The 20,479-nt window shown below is 40.6% G+C and overlaps 1 protein-coding gene across 1 annotated transcript in view; it reads right to left on the reverse strand.

The window, feature by feature from the left end:
• LOC124274405 (roundabout homolog 2-like) overlaps positions 1-20,479 on the reverse strand; it is a 310,106-nt gene that overhangs the window by 208,077 nt on the left and 81,550 nt on the right.

The following is a 20,479-nucleotide window of genomic DNA, read 5'->3' on the forward strand; positions in this document are numbered from 1 at the left end:
TGCAAAATTATTTCCTATTGCACATGGATAATGGGATTAAATTAATCCATAACTTTAAGACGCTTTGATGTGAAGATTTAGCATCTGTAGTTTTCACATAAAGTGACCTGTGAATTATTTGCTGACCATACTCTTTAATTTGTATTTTAAGCAAATTTTTAACCCAAGAAAATAACAAGTAGCAAAACAGGAACATTTTGATACCTTAATATTTGATGTGCAAGTTTGAGTGAACAAACAACAAAATGCCAAAAATGTCGGAGATACAGCTTAACTTGTAAGCTTACATTCATAACAAAATCACCACAGTAATTCCAAACCTCAAACTCAAGCCTCATCTATCCTAACTGTAAACTCAATACAGAAGGAATTAAAAATAAAATAACAATGAGATTTCAATCCCCCCAACAGACTAACGCACAGCTAAGGTTTACGGTGAAACACATCTTTAAGACCTGGCTTAACACCCAGCACAAAGCTAGCCTCGACCCCAACAGCTATCAACAAGGCAGCGTACTTGACCTCAGTTGTCTTATCGACTGGCGACGGTCAGGTAAAAACTTAAACCCAAAGCCAACAAGTGGAAGGGCGGTGCTGACGACTGAAATATAATTATCGGGTTAAAAGGTGGCAATGTCCAGCTCTAAGTGGCAGTTGTTTGATTGCCAGGCTCGGATGTCGGGGAGACATGACGAAAACAAAGACTTCGGACATTCTACCTTACGTATAATGGCGTATATTTCATGTCTGCATATGTCAAGGATGCCGAGATTTGAAATTGGTGAGAAGTGGCCATTGTCTTCTCACCTGATTACGAGACTTGGTTTCACTGTCCCGTGATTCGGAAGTCGAGGATCTATAATTTTGATACCGAGATCCCCCTGCTTTCTGTCTAATACAAATCCAGTCACGGGGGACAAGTCTGCTGATGTTTATGGCTTTGGCATTAGGCTATTGCATGTGATTAGTTTTGTATTGTTTACTAAGTGTCGGAGATATAAGGTTTCAGTTGAACAAGGAAGGCTAATTGAAATGCTCCTCAGGTGATGGGGGGATCTGTCGGGTGAGAAGGGGGAATCTGTCTGGTGAGGGTGTGTGTGTGTCTGTCTGGTGAGAAGGGGGAATCTGTCTGGGGAGAAAGGGGGGAAATATGTCTGGTGAGAAAGGGGAAATCTGTCTGGTGAGAAGGAAAGATCTGTCTGGTGAGAAGCAGGGATCTGTCTGGTGGGGAATCTGTCTGGTGAGAAGGGGGAGGGAACCAATCTGGCTGGCTGGCTGGCTGAGAATCTGTCTGGTGAGAAGGAAAGATCTGTCTGGTGAGAAGGAGGGATCTGTCTGGTCTGGTGGGGAATCTGTCTGGTGGGTAATCTGTCTGGTGAGAAGGGGGAAGGAACCAATCTGTCTGGTGAAAAGGGGGGTGTGGGGATTTGTCTGGGGTTCAACATCACATATAATGGTTGAGTTGAGTTGAGTTGAGTTGAGTTGAGTTGAGTTGAGTTGAGTTGAGTTGAGTTGAGTTGAGTTGATGTGTGTGTGTGTGTGTGTGTGTGTGTGTGTGTGTGTGTGTGTGTGTGTGTGTGTGTGTGTGTGTGTGTGTGTGTGTGTGTGTGTGTGTGTGTGTGTGTGTGAGTGAGTGAGTGTGAGTGTGAGAGAGAGACTCAGTGTCCCAAGTCAGGACTGTGGTTGGTCTATTAATGAGATATTATACTGCTGTTATAACATGGATACTGTGACTTAGACACGTTACACAACTCACACTGACTCGTCCTCATACTATCCCCTTAATGAATATCTAACCTTAAACAGACCTACCTATTTTCAACATTTCAGAGAAGTTTTTCCTCAGATAATTTGAATAGTTGTAATATAGTCGTTCCATAACAATGGCAACAATCAGAATTCCATGTTATTTTCAGAACCTCAAAAGAGCACAAGGGTACTATGTTTTCAAAATGTTTTTAATTTAATCTCTCAACAAGCATTAATCTAAGTTTTTAATTCTTTGAAAGTAGTTTAGACATTAACACGATTGAAGAAATCGAAGCAAGTTAGCATCTACTTTTGCTATATTTTTAACATTTTCCATTTTTCTCTGCATCTTTGAAGCCCATCCATACTGCACCGGTGAGTGACAATTGCTGCCAGTCTCTGCAGCAGTTCCCCGGAACTAGTCATCACAAGATGTCGTTAACTCACCCGCCTTGCTTTGAACCCTGTCAGAGGCTCCATTGATGCTATTAAGTTCTTAGTAATTCACGTGACAAATTTACCAGCCTGAAAAGGTGGCTTAGGAATGCCTTCATATGATAACATTCCTGTTAATGACCCGAAGAAAGCTCAAATAAGACAAACATGAGTCATGGGCAACTGCTGAAGTCATTTCGCTACCAACGTAATTGAGTCAAGTGATCAAAGGGAGGCAACTGCAGATCAAATTTAGTGAAAAATTAGGGGCAGGGCTGTACAATAATGTTGAACTGGAAGCAAGAGCGATCTTGGTTAGATCAGATTTTCAATCAACCAGACACTACCTGATTCTGCAGGCATGGACAAGGCTTCAAGAAGTCAGATGGAAAACAGATACAGTCATTTTGTTAAAGGAGTAAATGCTCTAACATGACAGTTTCATTGGTATAAACGTTGACAATCTCCATTTCCTCCATGTGAATGAACTTATTACATGGGAAATGTAGCCAAAGACAACTTGTCAATGATTTCCATATTCCTGTAACAATACCTTGACAAGGACCTTCCAGTAGCTATGTGATGGGATGGGGTGTGTGTTTGGACATGAGATGGGGTGAGGGACAGGGTATACATCGGGTTGTGGGGTTGGGTGAGGGGTTGGGTATGGATGGGGTGATGATGGTGTGATGGTGGGGTATGGATGGAGTGAGGATGGGGTGAGGATGGTGTGAGGGTGGGGTATGGATGGGGGTGAGGGTGGGGAATGATGGTGTGATGGTGGGGTATGAATGGGGTCAGGATGGGGTATAGGTGGGGTGAAGGGTGGAGTATGGATAGGGGTGATGGTGGGGTTAGATGGGGTATGAATGGGGTGAGGGTAGGGTACGAATGGGATCAGGGTGGGATATGTATGGGGATGAGGGTGGGGTAAGTATGGGGGTGAAGGTGGGTTGAGGGGTGGGGTATGGACATGGAATGCGGCAGGGGAGAGGATGGGATATGGACATGGTGTGTGATGGGGTGGAGGGCGGGATATGGGGTGTTGTAGAAGATCTGCTGTGCCACACAAACACAAATGCATCCTTTCAGTATCGCCAGTTTCAAGGTCAAGAACTAAATCCTATATCTTCACAACATCACCACCACCTTGGTAGACAGGACAGATGCACAACCTGGGACACATGCAAGGTCAAAAATTTACCAGAGGATTTTACAAAAGGCGGAAGGTGTTGGATGCACACTGTACCCAATTCAGCAAAAGGTGTCTTAGAGCAGGGTGTCCTGGCTACAGCTTCTTCGGGAAACTGATGAGCAACTAGGAAGAGGACAAAACCCAGCGCAATGGCAGGAACAGGCCACGCGTGGATCGGACAAACACAGCTGGTATCTGCATGCAACCATTGTTTACTGAGATAAACATGGTGAAATATTCAGTCTCCTTGTGAGACCAAACATGCTGATGATCATGAACATGATTAATATTTAATTATTAACGCCAAGAAGAAAGTGATGCCCGTCGAGAATCATTCAATTTGCTTTGTAAGGGACTTTTAATGGAGGAAAATAACGAGAATTATCAGTGAGTGAGTGAGTGGGTGGGTGGGTTTTTTGAGTGAGTGAGTGAGTGAGTTACCAACCAAATAACCCACACTACTAAAAGCACAAGCCAAGCCAAAAAATACTTCACCACAAAATCACACCTGCCTCTTGGCAAATGACAATCCCCAAACTGTGCCAAATTCTCCACATTTTCACATATAGGACATGTTTCCAAAGTACTCTGTGGGGAGAGGGAACAACATTGTTGAAAGTCAGACAGATTACAGAAGCTATTGTAATGCACATTATCTGTGAACCAAGTCTCGTTTGTCTACAAAGATACACATTGACATGATTCCAAAGTGTTCCTTCTCAACAGATGAAATACTCTGGTGGTTTTTAGTGATAAATCAACACACTGAGAGAAGACGTCATTTGTCATGGTATTAGATTAAGCTTTTAAAATGTTTGCTGATAGAAAAGGATCAATTTAACCTATACGTTGGTTTCACTAAAACTATGGCATTCTTCAAGATACATTTCTTTCCAAGTCATGTGACCATTAACTTTTAGCCCCTCACAGGCAGCTTGGGTTATCCGGGGTAATAATAATAATAATCAGATTCTGATAACAGCATCCAGTGAACAACTAGTCAGATGGATTCTAGGCGCTATATAACTGAATTATTATTATTAAACATACACCAGAATTGCAGCTTTTTACAATAATTTCCATAATCTTCACAAACAACTAATTAAATATGGTGCCGCTTATCAAGATCCAAACTGGAACCAGTCTTCAGGAACCCATGCTTGTTGTAAGAACCAACTCAATGGTTTGGACACATTTGCTAACTAAATGTTCATGATATCAATCACTGGATTGTCTAGACAAGACTATTTATAGACTACATCGCTGGAACACTGCTGTACAGCATTAAAAATAAATATGGTGCCATGACGGTATCACTGCACTACCATAAAAAATTTAACAGAAAAAATATAAAACATTTTAGCAACAAGGGTAAAATACCTATGTCCTCGTCAGTGACCTATAGACAAATTTCTACAATTTTTCCATCACTTACAAGACAAGAGCAAACTAGCTGTATACCACGCTACATTCCCATCATTCGTCAATCCTGTAATTACCTAACGAGCGAAAGTTAAACAAATACTTGGGATTTAGCCAACACGTAAGTTGTTTACTGCTGGGTAATGAGAATCCGGGCCAAAACAGGAATACCCTGCATGTTTCAAGCCGACAAACCTTCTCCTGGCTCAAGTATGAACGGAAAGCAATTTGATGGAGGATGTTTTCAGATAACATATGTTGTAGATCAGTAGTACTTACTGACTGGAAGATAAATTCATTTTTCATTTTTTTTCCAGTCTTAAGGGGACTTTTTATGATTGAACAAATTTAGAAGCACTTAGCTGATCAAATCAGATTACAAGCAATCTTACACTTATGCTTCGTAGGAGTTTCTTTCTAGTGTTTGTTTACAAAATGGCAGTAACCGATCCCAAATGTCATGTCACTTGAAATATTTATTGAGACAATAACGGCATCAGCCAAATTATGACAAATCATACAAACGGTTTACATAATAACTTTAAAAAAATTTAGAATATTTTTAGACTCATGGGGACGTTTTTTCACAAACCATAGCAAACTTTGTGAAAGTATATTTTTACTAATTTGTACATGAAATTATGTACCAGATTATCATGATGATTCCATGTAATATTGACTTATCTATCAAATGTATAATAATGTTTAAAGTAAAACATGACTGTTACAGGACAATACATATCTCTGGAAGGTTTCATCACCATGACTAGGGCGGTGGGGTAGCCTAGTGGTTAAAGCGTTCGCCACGCCAAAGACCCAGGTTCGATTCCCCACATGGGTACAATGTGTGAAGCCCATTTCTGGTGTCCCCACTGTGATATTGCTGGAATATTGCTAACAGCAGCGTAAAACTCAATAAAATGTGACTCCCTACTATGTTAACTTCTCTGTCAATATATACTGCAATGTTTCTTCTAGAAGAAGATACAGACTACTAAAACAGATAAAGTTTGTCCTAGCTTGGTTCCATGTAGTTTCAATACAATCCAATATTCCTCCAACGTCAAACACCCAACACTTTTAATCACAACCATCCAGTCTTGCCTCAGATTGTCACAAACAGGTTCAGAAGCAACTCTCACTCAAACTACAAGCTTGTGAAGCAAATAAAACTAAAGACCAATACACAAAAAAGAGTTGTAACTCCGTGAACATAACACCCAGCCCGTAACATTCAATCCTGCTTCCATTAACACAATTCCTGCAGCGAATCCCGTCCACCTAATGACCTCAGCCAGAAGACCCAACAGATGGACTCAAGCAAAACTAATGAGAAAAAGTACCCCGTTTTTTTCTGGAAGCTGAGAGACACACTGAACCCTAGACTAGTAGGGTAATTACTTGCTGTTTGTTTTACCTCAGTTGTGCAGGACACTTTGTCGACCACAACGCACAACATGCTGCCATAATCACTCAACTCCAATCATACTCTTTAGTCCAGCCTGCAGTGTAGGTGAGTGATTGAGAGAATGGACTTAACATCCTTGGAGTGTCTTGCCTACATCACAGTAGCCACTGACGTACGTTGTGAGTTTGAAGCTGAACAGCCACTAGCCACTAACGTATGTTGTGAGTTTGAAGCTGAACAGCCAGTAGCCACTAATGTGTGTTGTGAGTTTCAAGCTGAACACCCAGTAGCCACTAACGTGTGTTGTGAGTTTGAAGCTGAACAGCAATTAGCCACTAACGTATGTTGTGAGTTTGAAGCTGAACAGCCATTAGCCACTAACGTGTGTTGTGAGTTTGAAGCTGAACAGCCAGTAGCCACTAACATATGTTGTGAGTTTGAAGCTGAACAGCCATTAGCCAGTAACGTGTGTTGTGAGTTTGAAGCTGAACAGCCAGTAGCCACTAACGTATGTTGTGAGTTTGAAGCTGAACAGCCAGTAGCCAGTAACGTATGTTGTGAGTTTGAAGCTGAACAGCCAGTAGCCACTAACGTGTGTTATGAGTTTGAAGCTGAACAGCCATTAGCCACTAACGTGTGTTGTGAGTTTCAAGCTGAACAGCCATTAGCCACTAACGTGTGTTGTGAGTTTCAAGCTGAACAGCCAGTAGCCACTAACATATGTTGTGAGTTTGAAGCTGAACAGCCATTAGCCAGTAACGTGTGTTGTGAGTTTGAAGCTGAACAGCCAGTAGCCACTAACGTACGTTGTGAGTTTCAAGCTGAACAGCCAGTAGCCACTAACGTGTGTTGTGAGTTTGAAGCTGAACAGCAATTAGCCACTAACGTATGTTGTGAGTTTGAAGCTGAACAGCCATTAGCCACTAACGTGTGTTGTGAGTTTGAAGCTGAACAGCAATTAGCCACTAACGTATGTTGTGAGTTTGAAGCTGAACAGCCATTAGCCACTAACGTGTGTTGTGAGTTTGAAGCTGAACAGCCATTAGCCACTAACGTGTGTTGTGAGTTTGAAGCTGAACAGCCATTAGCCACTAACGTGTGTTGTGAGTTTGAAGCTGAACAGCCAGTAGCCACTAACGTATGTTGTGAGTTTGAAGCTGAACAGCCAGTAGCCAGTAACGTATGTTGTGAGTTTCAAGCTGAACAGCCAGTAGCCACTAACGTGTGTTGTGAGTTTGAAGCTGAACAGCCATTAGCCACTAACGTGTGTTGTGAGTTTCAAGCTGAACAGCCATTAGCCACTAACGTGTGTTGTGAGTTTCAAGCTGAACAGCCAGTAGCCACTAACATATGTTGTGAGTTTGAAGCTGAACAGCCATTAGCCAGTAACGTGTGTTGTGAGTTTGAAGCTGAACAGCCAGTAGCCACTAACGTACGTTGTGAGTTTCAAGCTGAACAGCCAGTAGCCAGTAACGTGTGTTGTGAGTTTCAAGCTGAACATCCAGTATTGGGTGCTGAGGACATATTCTCACCTGGAATGCTGCCTGTTTGTATAAGGATTTCACCATCTATGTGGTTCTCCAAACAATTGTCACAACTTGCCTGACTTAAGGATGACATATGACAGCTATATCTAGTGGTTAACACTGACTTACGATATTCTCAACGTAATCAGGTTACACTTATAATCGTGAAACCTGATGCCTTAACATTATTATAACCATGATCTGCATGTTTTAACACTTTTTCATCATAATAGTGCTAATGAACCATATTTGGTTATGAATGATCTTCCTTGGTTGCCAAGACAACCAGACTCTTATTTAAAGCAGTCCTTGCAAACACCTGGTGTCTTCCTAATCCTTACAGTAATTCCTCCTGCGAATTGATCACTTCTACTATATTTAGATGCGCTTGTCTTGTCAAAGAGATCTGACAATGAAAACCCCAAAGGTATTATAGTTCTTAATAACATATTACGAGTTTGAAATAAACATGAGGAATTAGGAACTACTTCTGAAAAGAATCCCCAGAGATGAAAAAACATGTAGGGATAATTCAAAAACACAAACTCCTGAAAAAACGTCTTTCCAATATGGAATCAGCTTTCACAGCAAACGTAACTACATGATTTACAGATGTTCCAATGGCTTAGTATACTACTCAACACAAGTTAAGGAACAGCCATAATTTGAAGTTTGCGTGTTGCATTTCCCACCTCCCATAAAAGATTAAATGTTGTCATATGAAAAAATCAGGAGTACTTTTACTATACATTTGTATGCAAAACAAACTTGCTTAATTCTCACTAAATGACATTGAAATGTGCAACTTTTTAACAAGATCATGCCATTCCATGTGCAGGACAAATTTTCAGCAAGGGCAAGAAGACATCAATTATTCTCTTCTCAGAACACAAGCACTGAGGTGTAAAAATAAACACAATAGGCTAAATATAGCACCAAAAACCCTCCCCTTAATAACTGTACCTACAGGAAAGGCACCGAACAGAATTTCAGGTAAATCATATATAAACAAAAACAGGACAGGCGAAAAGAATACTTCTCCATTTTATAGGAGCCATTTCTCGCCCTACAGATAAGTTACGAACATTTTTTCTTGCATTTACAGCTTTATGGGAGAAGATAAACAATCATAAAACACGTTTTTACACCCGAACTTCCAAGATGTGCATCTCTAGGACCGAATACCATTTGTTTTCAGGTAGATCCTCACACCTTTCTTCATTATTTGTTTCCTTTTTCCATGATATATAACTACAACAAGACAAGCGAACAGTTGTTGCTCAAGTCCACTTGCCGATGTGCCTGCATTAACTATTCCTTTCTCGTTTCATCCTCCATTACGTCCCTAAACAAGGGAGGTAATTAGCCAGATACAATGCCCTTTTGCCCTGTCTTGAGCTTTTTCACATGGCTGAAACTCAAGAGGTGTGGAGGAGAGAAGCGCAGCTTGACTCATCATGTTTGGAATCAATGATTGCTTGTGTGCATCTCTCTGATGGAGATGAACATTTTCAAATTGTATGAAAAAAATATTTCAAAACGATTACAAGTATAACTGTTTTTTCTGAAGAAGATGAAAATTAGCTTCAATATGAATCGCTACAAGCAGGGTTCCTGAAATGAGATTCCAGCATAATGGTACACAGGACTGACTCTGCATGTGATATTTTTTTTATAAAAATAATGAAAGTTATCAGAAATTACTTCCAGAATAAATGTTTCGAAAATTAGCTTTCAATACTCACGAACAAGGTTTTATCATGACAAATATTAAATAATTTTTAAAAAAGCCAAATAAATGTCTAGGCAATAAAATGAAAGTTAAAATGGTTGCAGAAAATGATTTGATGGCCAAATCCGAAATGATTCATCACGGATGCTGATGGGATGTGATGTAATACGGCACCAGGAGATCTGAAAGATGCTGAAGGACAGGGTCCTGGGCTTATTGACAAGTTCAGTAGACGGGGAGTTAAGTATAGGAGCAGGTTAGCCCACAGACAATAATACTCTCAACCAGCCAAATAATGCATTTGGCGTCTGTCACGATACAGAGCGTAATAAAGCATGCATTTGGAAAATTAGTACCTACAAAAAGACAATGGAGAAGCAACGTTCATATTTCCGCAGTTTTTATCCAAATTCTCAGACAAATCACAGAATATGACTTTTTGCCTTGAAAACGACTTGTGCACGTTCGGAACTAATGAAGATTTCAAAGACCATATGCTGCTCTCATCTTCACCTCACCTAACCCGGAGCAGCCGATCTCCTACCTTACGTGAGAAGCAAGATATTTACATTGACAACAAACAGGAGCTATCTACCAACCGTGTTTTTTATGGTACCAGTCTATTCAAAACCATGATAAATGGAATATAATTACTCCAAAACCCTTTCCGGACAAATGTCTGATAGCAATATGACGCTTTGTTATGAATCTTTTTCTCCTAAAGCCTTTGTTAATATCTTTCCATTATGTCTCGTGAACGTGTCTGCTTCCCTTCTTGACAGATATTTCCTCGTTCCTGTGTTGCACAACTCACAAGGTGCTGATGCCAATGCCTTGGTCGTTGCAGCCGTCGCGGGACTTATCTTCTGTGAGAAGAGCTGGGAGATCAATGAACCTTTCACTGTTACAAATGTTACATTATGTTACAAAAGATCTTATACAATATGGTCTATATGGGAGCTATATGATCTGATATATATGTTATGTAATGTATATACATATATTATGTAATATATGAGTGTGTGTGTGTGTGTGTGAGTGAGTGAGTGAGTGAGTGAGTGAGTGAGTGAGTGAGTGAGTGAGTGAGTGAGTGAGTGAGTGAGTGAGTGAGTGAGAGAGAGAGTTAATGATGCTGAACATGTGATATATGTGTATGTCATACAAGACATTAATTAATTGATACATGTTAATTTATGTGATATACAACATTGTTATACTTGCTACTTGACAATGTTATATACTGTGAGTGAGTGAGTTTAGTTTTACGCCACACTGAACAATATTCCAGCTATATGGCGGAGGTCTGTAAATAATCGAGTCTGGACCAGACAATCCAGTGATCAACAGCATGAGCATCGATCTGCGCAATTGGGAACCAAGTACAAGACAATGTCATATAATGTGATAAATGATGCTTTATGAGTTTGTTCTTTAACACTGATCAGCATTTTAGCTCTATGACAGCAGTCTGTAAATATTCTAGCCTGGACCAGACAATCCAGTGATTGACATCATAATCTATGATAACATGACTCAGTGTCAGTAAGTCAGCAAGCCTGACCACCAATTCCTGTTAGTCACCTCTTACTTGTTAAATGTGGCACATAGCATTGATACATAATGTCCTAAATGAGAACATTACACATATTATCAACTGATGTTATGTGCTAATTCAGGTGTAATCGGTGCCTCCTTGTATCAAAAGATTTGTCAAACAGCTCTTTTACTGAATCAGGGAATCATTCAACCATTCTGTGATTATCTGATTAAAGATCAAACACTTTCATCCTTAGGTAGTCAAAATGCTTTTTTCATCTTATAATCCAATACCACCTTTGGACCCCAGCACTGAACTAAGGACAAAATTAGACATAATTGACTTTGATTTAGCAAAACATCAGTCAATTTTTCCATATTCATCATTTAATCTACCTATTACCAGTAATTCAGTAATTATCCCGTCATACAGTTATATCCAATCGCTGTCAGTTCCAAAATCTTGTTCTGGATAACAGTCATTACTTGGGAAGATATAAACACAGTTTCAAAGCTTAATAGTATTTATTGACAATAAGCACATTTCAGTGTTTAACTACCTGCCAATATGGCGCTGGTTCCTAAACAACAGGTACAAAAGTCACCTAATCAGACCTAAACTACTAAGCTTAAAACTGACACAGCGATCTGACAGACCTTAATCCCCACCCAACCGTCAAGGCCCATTTCCTCTGGAACGATGTGTCGAATCCACCATTATTTCATCAATACCAGCAGTTAGTAGTTACCTTGGACATACAAGCTCCAAGCCATTATCTTATCAATATTACTTTGCATATTTTCTAAACACGCACAGATATAAATATTTCTCTGGGTTGTGTTTCCTGTTTCGCGATGACTTAATATTTACACGACTTCAGATATTGATTCTCTGTTAAAATAACACCGCCCAACGTGAGCTTCACTCTCGTGTGATTGGCCAAACGTTTTGCCGCTAATTCAAAGCAAAGTATTGATCCCCATTGTCCCAAACGCCATGCTTTCATAAACTGATAGCATTTCTTGCAGATTCTTTTCTGTCATGAACAGCCTTCGGGCCAAATTCTTCGATTCCTGTTCAGAATTGCACCATCGTAATTTTTTCTTAATCCCCTCCCAATGACGTTCAGATGCGCTATTTTCCCCCCAGGCAAGATTCGTGTATATCGAACTTGTTCAGTGGTGAAACAAATAATGTATTTCTAAACTGTCTATCATTGTGGACGAAGGATGATTGGTATTGTTTATTTCATCACGGTAAACACCCCTCGGCACATTCACGTTCTACTCAGTCACAAAAACAAGTCGATGCCGATTGGACTTTACCAATTGCTATTAGTGCCGCCAACCGAATCGCGGACAATGTCGGCTGCACATTCAGAATGCATGAACATAATATCTATAACAATCGGTCTAAATATGATGCCAAGGTTTTGTGTAAATAACATACGCTCAGTGCAGTGTTTGAAGAACCAATACCATTTGTGCTTAGATCTGTTTACATTTCGTCTGTAATTCTAAACTTTCGTTTTATCCAATTCAATCAAACTCCTCCAATTTCAAACACTGTTTTTCATGATATAACCCTTTGAATGATATCACTATGTTATTGCTGATTGGAATCTGATATCGATGATTGTAAATGATTAAAAATGGCTCCAAGGGGTGATTGGCGCCCATATTGGATGCCCTATTGTTCCAAATACAAGATACACTGGCGCCGATGTGTCAAATGGACACCGATTTATGAAAGGAGCCAATCTGCTTGAGTGCAGTGAGTGAGTAGATAGTCGTTTTGATTGAAAACAGATTTTCAACAGTATTTGAATTGACACAGAATGTGAGCTGGGACAGATGCCTCACACTCTCCATCATAAACATCCTCTAAACAACAACACGCCATAATCCAGCAGCCGGATTGAAACAACAACACGCCATAATCCAGCAGCCGGATTGAAACAACAACACGCCATAATCCAGCAGCCGGATTGAAACAACAACACGCCATAATCCAGCAGCCGGATTGAAACAACAACACGCCATAATCCAGCAGCCGGATTGAAACAACAACACACCATAATCCAGCAGTCGGATTGAAACAACAACACACCATAATCCAGCAGCCGGATTGAAACAACAACACACCATAATCCAGCAGCCAGATTGAAACAACAACACACCATAATCCAGCAGCTGGATTGAAACAACACCACCTTGAGTGATCCCCCACATGTTAAAACATATTATCTGCTTAAAACAATTAGTCAGAATCAAATATCAAAGTACCTCTGAAACTGAAAACTAAATACAGTTAACCAAGCTTATAAACAACTGACAGTTATAATAAACTTAGTTTTATCACGGCTACATGCTGTGTATTTTAATCAAAATATATATACCGAACTACGGTTATAGCATATTAAACGTAGTGTTCTGTACATGGAGTCATCGACAAACAAAGACAAAGCTGGATGTTGGGCAAGTCCAACATGTCCACCTCCAAGCCCCAACTTGAAGCAACTTGAAGTATGCTAACACCCTTACCTTAACTACAGCATCTATTATTACCAGCCAGATGAAGGACAGCATCCTCTCCAAGCTCCTCCATCAGCAACACACAGTCTGGACAACTTCTGTTCTCACTACCACCAAGATAACCCCAATAAAACATGCACATTCCTCACAGGAATAGATGGTGGTATCCGCTATAATACATTCTTGCTCAATTTGTGAGAATCACACACACAAAAACATAGTGCTTGCTTCTTGTGTAAGGCGAGAAATCTAAAACTGACCAGATTACTGTGAACCCTAGCCTGATTCTCTCTGTACCAACAGCTCGAACTGGGAGACGACATCCAGATGAACTCTGACAGAATCTGTCAATATTGTATTTTGATACTTTTTTATGACAGAGTAATTTTCATGTAAATTACATTGGTTTTTCGGACAGCTATTTCCGACAGCTGAAAAACTATCTGAAGCCAACAGGTCCACGACAGACAAATTATAGTTTGTCAATTAGAGTCTGACAATGGCACAATGCACGCTATATCTTGTATGCCGGGTGTGAAAGAGGGGATCACTTGTGAAACGCTAGCCCTGCCCAGATGAAATAGGGCCTGAATTATTCTGTCAAACCTGTTGGAATAAGACTGGTGCAAAATATGGTCACATGATTAGGTCTTCTGACTAGGGACATGTAGAACATTGTGTGAGTCAGGGTGCACCACTGCCTGCATCACGTGGGAGACAAGCCGTAAGTGTGACAGCACAGAGACTATACTAATTTGAGTACCCAAGAATACAGTTGATGGACCAATCAGATCAAATACAGGACTTGACTAAGTCTAGCAGATCCTGACAAGCTAAGGGAAGCCACTCTGAACAACAAACTGTGGTGATGACTGGGTCATCCATGTTATATGCATGTTGTAGAATGAGATGACTAAAACGTAACATGCACTGACAAATTGTTGTACTAGCATCTAATCGCTCAAATGATTATATTTTATTTGTGAAAATACAGTTCTTAAATTCTTTATAAAAAAATTTTTCAATATTTTTTCAATTTATTCAATATTCAATAGCAATAACACGGAGGGGGACACCAGAAATGGGCTTCACACATTGTACCCATATGGGGAATCAAAACTGGGTCTTCATCATGATGAACTAATGAACGCCTTAACCACTTGGCCACTCCACCGGCCCTATTTGTTTCATGGACTGTATACCAGACTAATGAACTGTTAGTGTAAGGACACGCTGCTCATGGTGTGGTCAACCTTCATATTCCTTCATCAACCTTCATATTCCTTCATCAACCTTCATCAGTCTTATCATCCACCTTGGCAATCCAAGCGCAGCTCACCTTGAACAATTAGACGCAACTTATGGATGGAGAAACATCATCCCTGGATCCCCGAGGCTACAGTCCTCCTGCAACCCTGGATGTAAGACAACGACATCCTGAACAACAGTTGGTAAACAGATCCGCAATAAAACACCATCATCTTTCACGAAGCCAATGTCAGAACCTCTAGAATATCAATTGTTCGGTAAACAAGAAAACCCTTTGTAACTCTAAAGAAGACAATGTACCCACATCAAAGCCCCATTCCACAATTAAGGCTATCCGCTTCCCCGAGGAATCTTTGTATGCTTGCTTCCACTGTTTCACACGCTGCTGATAATGAGAGCGATAACGTGTACAGTACCCTCACCATATAGCTTTTCACTCTTTATTCACTGCATACATTCCCAAGCCAGGAAGAGATGACTGTAGCAGATCTCTGCAAGTTCCAGACTCATCACATTGTCTTAGGCCCCAAGCATGTCTCCTTTAGTTGTTCTGGAACAATGTTCCGTCTATTTCTTTGTCTTCACTTGCACATGAAATAAATTCCAACACTGTTTTTCCTCAACACTGGAGATGTTTTTGTTGAACAAATGTAAGAAGTGCATGTTTCTTGCTTCCTAATGGGAGAAGGTGAGGATGTATATATATCCCTGACGTGTGTAAACAGTTCTTGAATGATATATGTCGCTGTACATGGCTGCAGATATACACTCAGCTAATGGTGTGTGACTTCCTCCAAACTTAGCCATGTTCTCGCCACCCTAGCCTTGGTCAGCCTACCGATCAGTTGTCTCAGGCCATCAAGCATGAACCACTCAACCATCACTTCATCGATACCATCAAGCCACATCTGTGTCACCATGTAACTTGCAGAACACATCCATGTCACCATGTAACCTACTGAACACATCCATGTCACCATGTAACCTACAGAACACATCCATGTCACCATATAACCTACAGAACACATCCATGTCACCATGTAACCTACAGAACACATCCATGTTGCCATGTAACCTACAGAACACATCCATGTCACCATGTAACCTACAGAACACATCCATGTCACCATGTAACCTATAGAACACATCCATGTCACCATGTAACCTACTGAACACATCCATGTCACCATGTAACATATAGAACACATCCATGTCACCATGTAACCTACTGAACACATCCACGTCACCATGTAACCTACTGAACACATCCATGTCACCATGTAACCTACAGAACACATCCATGTCACCATGTAACCTACTGAACACATCCATGTCACCATGTAACCCATGTCACCATGTAACCTACTGAACACATCCATGTCACCATGTAACCTACAGAACACATCCATGTCACCATGTAACCTACCATGAACACATCCATGTCACCATGTAACCTACAGAACACATCCATGTCACCATGTAACCTACATGAACACATCCATGTCATCCATGTAACCTACAGAACACATCCATGTCACCATGTAACCTACAGAACACATCCATGTCACCATGTAACCTACAGAACACATCCATGTCACCATGTAACCTACTGAACACATCCATGTCACCATGTAACCTACTGAACACATCCATGTCACCATGTAACCTACTGAACACATCCATGTCACCATGTAACCTACTGAACCTCATGTAACCTACTGAACACATCCATGTCACCATGTAACCTACTGAACACATCCATGTCACCATGTAACCTACAGAACACATCCATGTCACCATGTAACCTACAGAACACATCCATGTCACCATGTAACCTACAGAACACATCCATGTCACCATGTAACCTACAGAACACATCCATGTCACCATGTAACCTACAGAACACATCCATGTCACCATGTAACCTACAGAACACATCCATGTCACCATGTAACCTACAGAACACATCCATGTCACCATGTAACCTACAGAACACATCCATGTCACCATGTAACCTACAGAACACATCCATGTCACCATGTAACCTACAGAACACATCCATGTCACCATGTAACCTACAGAACACATCCATGTCACCATGTAACCTACAGAACACATCCATGTCACCATGTAAACAGAACACATCCATGTCACCATGTAACCTACAACACACATCCATGTCACCATGTAACCATGTAACCTAGAGAACATCCATGTCACCATGTAACCTACAGAACACATCCATGTCACCATGTAACCTACATCCACATCCATGTCACCATGTAACCTACAGAACACATCCATGTCACCATGTAACCTACAGAACACATCCATGTCACCATGTAACCTACAGAACACATCCATGTCACCATGTAACCTACAGAACACATCCATGTCACCATGTAACCTACAGAACACATCCATGTCACCATGTAACCTACAGAACACATCCCGTGTCACCATGTAACCTACAGAACACATCCATGTCACCATGTAACCTACAGAACACATCCATGTCACCATGTAACCTACAGAACACATCCATGTCACCATGTAACCTACAGAACACATCCATGTCACCATGTAACCTACAGAACACATCCATGTCACCCATGTAACCTACAGAACACATCCATGTCACCATGTAACCTACAGAACACATCCATGTCACCATGTAACCTACAGAACACATCCATGTCACCATGTAACCTATGTCGCCATGTAACCTACAGAACACATCCATGTCACCATGTAACCTACAGAACACATCCATGTCACCATGTAACCTACAGAACACATCCATGTCACCATGTAACCATGTATCCATGTCACCATGAACCTACAGAACACATCCATGTCACCATGTAACCTACAGAACACATCCATGTCACCATGTAACCTACAGAACACATCCATGTCACCATGTAACCTACAGAACACATCCATGTCACCATGTAACCTACAGAACACATCCATGTCACCATGTAACCTACAGAACACATCCATGTCACCATGTAACCTACAGAACACATCCATGTCACCATGTAACCTACAGAACACATCCATGTCACCATGTAACCTACAGAACACATCCATGTCACCATGTAACCTACAGAACACATCCATGTCACCATGTAACCTACAGAACACATCCATGTCACCATGTAACCTACAGAACACATCCATGTCACCATGTAACCTACAGAACACATCCATGTCACCATGTAACCTACAGAACACATCCATGTCACCATGTAACCTACAGAACACATCCATGTCACCATGTAACCTACAGAACACATCCATGTCACCATGTAACCTACAGAACACATCCATGTCACCATGTAACCTACAGAACACATCCATGTCACCATGTAACCTACAGAACACATCCATGTCACCATGTAACCTACAGAACACCCATGCCATGTAACCTACAGAACACATCCATGTCACCCATGTAACCTACAGAACACATCCATGTCACCATGTAACCTACCAGAACACATCCATGTCACCATGTAACCTACAGAACACATCCATGTCACCATGTAACCTACAGAACACATCCATGTCACCATGTAACCTACAGAACACATCCATGTCACCATGTAACCTACAGAACACATCCATGTCACCATGTAACCTACAGAACACATCCATGTTGCCATGTAACCTACAGAACACATCCATGTCACCATGTAACCTACAGAACACATCCATGTCACCATGTAACCTACTGAACACATCCATGTCACCATGTAACCTACAGAACACATCCATGTCACCTACTGAACACATCCATGCCAGGCAATTCTACGGAATCACATCAGTCACTTCCCTGACCATGTCCCCGTTGATCTAACCTACAGAACTTGGCCAGCATTTTTCAAACTCCAGATCCTCACATTCCAAATGACACTTCATTTGATCAATGCCCTACCACAAATACCACCGACGTGATGGCTATTCCTTTCCCCTAGAGGCATATGTGACCTTTCTTGGAGAATCTAAAATATTGCCATTTTTGCCAATTTCATCCTGATTTCAAAGTGATTCATTTACTTATGGGAAATGGCCCCTATGTATTTTGTCAATGTCATTCAAGACCTTCATCTCCATTTCCACAGACAGCGTCTTCCAACCCTCACCGATACGTCGCGGTCAAACCTTTTTCACTGCTCTGTATCACACCATATTTTAATCATTATCAAATTCAGTGCCCTTTTAAAAAGCTGAGTAAACGGGGAGAGAAGTCTTCAATAATAGATAAGCCAGCCACATAAGACTCACTCTAATCCCCACATGTGTACTAGTCCCAAATACCAATCCGAAAATCCAATCACTTCTCGCCAACTTGCAAATAAATTAAACAAACTGCAGTAAGAAATACTGTATCATTAATTAAGAATCTGAGAACTTTGTTTGAGCGTTTCCATAATGACAAACACCTGCTGATGCCCTCAGAAGGCTTCAATTTAAAATGGCAGGGAACTGCATGACAACACAGTTCAATCTGTTACCTGACTCGTACTTGTATGTCGCAATAGCTGATTGAAAGTTGAATAGTCATGAATGTTTTTAACATGGTTGAATGAAATCATTTCAGTACAGAGACATTTATGGAAAACATCAGAGAAGATTTGAATAATTCATTCAGGAAGTAAAGGAATTCTGGAAAAGACTAAACTTTGATGAAAGTGTTTTACCAGGAATTTTGTTAAGACAAAAAGTTTCCAATCAGTCAGTCAGTCAGTCAGTGAGGTCATACATTAATAACTCACACTACAAAAAGCTTAAACCCAAAAATACTTTACTATAAAATCACACTATAAGTTTAGTTTTATGCCGCACTCAGCAGCATTCTAGCTATATGGCGGTGGTCTGTAAATAATTTAGTCTGGATCAGACAATCCAGTGATCAACAGCATGAACATCAACAGAGGTGTGCTAGTTATTATATTTAGCCTGTGAGTCAAGACTGGTCTGGAAGTTTCTAGAGCAGCCACTATACATCAAGTGAGTGAGTGAGTAATATCAAGTCGGGGAATACCAGAAATGGGCTTCATACGTGGGGAATCAAACCTGGATCTTCAGCATGACAAGTGGATTCTTTTACCACGAGGCTACCCCACTGCCCCTACACTGCAACACCACCATCAGCCAGTGAACATCAGTATTGTCACTCTGTACATCCAGCCTAGGCCTGTTTTGACAGCTTGCCCACTGTTGCTGTTTGGTGAATATACTTATTACAAATAATATTTTCATTACCACTGCTACTATATTTCAAACTGCCATTGAATTTGTCTTGACTCTCTATTTCGTACTACCATTGTAATTCCTTTGCAGTAATTTCTAATCATTTTGTAAACTCAGCTAATCTTGAATTCACTTGTAAATTGTATAACGTTCTTTGTTTTTTTGTTGGTTTCAAACTAAATATTTTTGCATATGGATTACCAACATTAATGATTGTTTCAAGTTTGAAATTGAAGCACAATAAAAAATACATATCCCTTCTTCAGTCTGAAAAACACAGACCTAAGTATGGCAAATATGTACCAAACTCTACTATATAGCTCATTACTTATGCTTGGCATGTGGTATGAATGAAATCCCTTCCGCTTCTGAATGAAATATACGACATATAAACAAGGAAAGCACCTGTT

This window comes from Haliotis rubra, unplaced genomic scaffold (genome assembly GCF_003918875.1).
Source record: "Haliotis rubra isolate DU_JTF1 unplaced genomic scaffold, ASM391887v1 Scf190, whole genome shotgun sequence".
Taxonomy (NCBI): domain Eukaryota; kingdom Metazoa; phylum Mollusca; class Gastropoda; order Lepetellida; family Haliotidae; genus Haliotis; species Haliotis rubra.